Here is a 3377-nt window from a genome sequence, read left to right as displayed (position 1 = left end):
TAATTATTCTGTCTATAAAGGTGCAATTACTCACAATTAGTTGCATATATTTCATTGTTACAGGTTATTTATTTCTCAAAGTTCTGGGAAAGTATGAGTTCCGATCTTTCAGTAACATTAATCACTAAAAGGTAAATCACTAACAGGTTTTCAAGCTCCCATAAACCTTTTATTTTATTTGTTGTTATTTTGTTCTTAAAATGGTAAAATTTGTCTACCCAACGTGCACTAAGAGGCATAGACAGAGTTAGATACAGATTGATGCGATTGTTTTTAAACATTTTAACAAATATAAAAAAACTCGTTTATATGTTGAAAAGAAATAAATATAAATATAAACTTAAAATTGAAGTGTTCGTGCGTTATAATTTTTCAAAATTTGTAGGCTTGAAGGGAAGGTTGTGTTGATAACTGGTGGAGCTAGTGGTATAGGGGAGTGTACGGCCAGGCTATTTGTGAAACATGGAGCTAAAGTGCTGATCGCAGATATACAAGATGATCTTGGGCAGTCACTCTGCCAGGAATTCAGCTCTCCAGAAACCATTTCTTATGTCCACTGCAATGTAAGTAGCGACTCTGATGTAAAAATGCTGTGGATTTGGCCGTCTCCAGGTATGGAAAGCTTGATATAATGTTCAACAATGCTGGAATTTTAGGTAATCCAGATTTCAGCAACACAAGAATTTACCCACTGAAAATCAAGATTTCAAGAAAGTGATTGATGTAAATGTGTTTGGTGCTTTCTTGGGCACCAAACATGCAGCCAGAATTATGATCCCAAACAAGAAAGGTTGCATATTATTTACTGCAAGTTTAGTTTCTGTTTGTTGTTTAGATTCTCCACATGCATACGCAGCATCAAAACATGCAGTGGTAGGGCTTGCAAAGAACTTATGTGTAGAATTAGGGCAATATGGGATTCGAGTTAATAGTATTTCACCATTTGCTGCTGCTACTCCTATGCTAAGAAATGCTTTCGGAATGATGGAGAAGAAAGAAGCTGAGGAAGTGATTTCATCAATAGCTACACTGAAAGGAGTGGTATTGGAAACCGAAGATATTGCTAATGCAGCTTTGTTTCTTGCAAGTGATGAATCCAAGTATGTTAGTGGAATTAACTTAGTGGTTGATGGAGGTTTTAGTCTTACTAATCCTTCACTTGCAATAGCAATGCAAAGCTTGTTTTCTTAAGATGGAGAAATAATTGCTCAAGGTATTATGCACTGGTTATCAATAAATTTTTATAGTTCTTGCTCTATATATGTACTATTTTCTCAATATTATTATCAATAAAAGGAAGCATTATTCTCACCCATTGAAATTTTCTTCATTTCTATGCAGTATCAAGATAGTATGTAGTGGTTACTAATATATTTCCGATGATAGCCCTTCATTTGAATTACATTCACAAAATTAATGATAACATTTACGTTGAAAAGGGCTCGAATTCGATACCTCTCACTTCTTACATCTTCTAAGAGAAAGGTAAAAACTAATCAAATCACGTCTGATTTACATTTTAAATTTTCCTTTGCTTTTTAAGTTAATTGATTACTTGATTCAAAAATACAAATTCATAGTCCTAGTCAATGTAAAATTTCTAATTATTAAGATCAAATTAATTTAATTAAATTGATCACAAACCTAGTTAATTAACTAAGATCGATTGAAACTTGAACTTGATAAACTACTAAGTAAAATTAATTACTTAATTTAATTTTAAAATATTTAATCGATTAATTTTCTGTACGCAATATCTATGTTTAACAAAGACACGTAACCAAACGTTATTTGTTTGTTAAACCAAATATAAAAAGGTTAGTTCACTAATTTACAAAATCTAAATTGAAGTAAATGATAGTGGAGAAACTTAAGAAAAAATTAAAAAAGAAAAAAAATAGAAAAAGAACGGATAAAAATTTTACCGTCTGAATATGATTTTTTAATTATTATTTCTTCTTCTATCAGGATTCAACGTTTTCTCACAAATTAGGATCATCTATAGTGATTAAGTAACAATAATTAATTAAACACATTTAGATATACCATAATTGTAAATGTATATACAATTTCGCAATAGATCAGACTGAAATCTTTCTCTCAATAATAAAATAAATAAATACATAACAGTTTGTTGGAGGTTTGAAGCGAGGTCAGCTTTATTTAGAATTTCTATTTCTCAAGAAACCTCTCTTATATTGTTGGCCTTGCTGCAGGTGGGCTGCATCTGTGTTTCGTCTTTTGATTTTTGGAATTATGACATTTTGGTTATTAGTTATGTTAAGATTTTTGGATAGTCTCTGTCTCTAATGTATTTCCAATTTGGTGTTTATGATGTTTTGCAAAAGTTGGTTTTCACTTCAATTATCCAAGTTTAGTTGAGTGTAAATGGGTGACACAATATTTATTAATTTTTTTTATTTAAATTATCCAGGTTTATGTTGGGTGTAAGTTGGTGACTTTAATGGCTTGCAATAGTATTAGGATTTAAATAAGTTTTTTATGGATAATATTATTTACTAAAATAATTTTTTTGCTAAAAAAAAAAAAAAAAACATTTATAGCACCATTTAGTTATAGTTTCCTCTGTAATTTAAAATCCACCAATGCCTTAATCGCGAAATATCAAATAAGCTATTACAATAACAGAATAAAAATAAATCTTTGTTTGGATGAGAGTATATTTTAAAAGGAAGGAAAAATAACTATGAGAATATTTCTCATAAATAAGATGTTTTCCTTTGTTTAGGAAAGGGAAGAAAAAATATGAAGGAGGTACTCCTTATAGTATTATATCCTTAAATCTCTCCAAACATTAAAATACCCCAAATAATGGAGGAAGTGAGAAATTTTATTATTTTTCTGAAATTGCTTAAATTCCAATTTTCTTGATCAGCAAATTAATTTATTTTATGTATTAAAACTAAAAATAAAATTAGCAAATTCAAAATTCTAAACTCGAGCCAATAGGCTTCTCATTATCAAAAACTACTTTAAGATGTCAAGGAAAAAAAACCTGGAAAAACCTCAGATAAATATAATAGAACCCTCTTGAGATAAGAAGATCAATAAAGTTACACAACCCTTATATCAACTAAAAACAAGAAACACAAATTTAAATCAAGCCAGGAAATCAGCATTCACATTCACCCCTTTTTAGCAAAACCATTTGCAAATAATTTTGCTCTATGAATATATGCTTGAACTGAATTGAGAAAAGTCATTCATACAGGTTGTCAAATCTGTTGAATGAAAGCCATCATCTCCAGGTCTATTTTCTTTATGAAGAAAATTATAAATGTGTCCTGTAGAATGCCAAAGTTAAATACTTTGTCCAATTTTTTTTTTTTTTAAAAAATCCACTACTTTCTCCCATA

The 3377-nt window shown here is 29.6% G+C and overlaps 1 pseudogene; it reads left to right on the top strand.

Annotated features, from left to right (window-relative positions):
* Window positions 1–780: 780 nt before the first annotated feature.
* Window positions 781–1197, top strand: LOC149491621 (short chain aldehyde dehydrogenase 1 pseudogene; annotated as a pseudogene).
* The last annotated feature ends 2180 nt before the right edge of the window (window positions 1198–3377 follow it).

The sequence above is a fragment of the Jatropha curcas genome, unplaced genomic scaffold (genome assembly GCF_041381405.1).
Source record: "Jatropha curcas cultivar XTBG-Jc1 unplaced genomic scaffold, XTBG_Jcur_1.0 HiC_scaffold_1083_pilon, whole genome shotgun sequence".
Classification (NCBI taxonomy): Eukaryota; Viridiplantae; Streptophyta; class Magnoliopsida; order Malpighiales; family Euphorbiaceae; genus Jatropha; species Jatropha curcas.
Note: the sequence above shows the minus strand (reverse complement) of the source record. Positions and strands in the feature narration are given on the sequence as shown.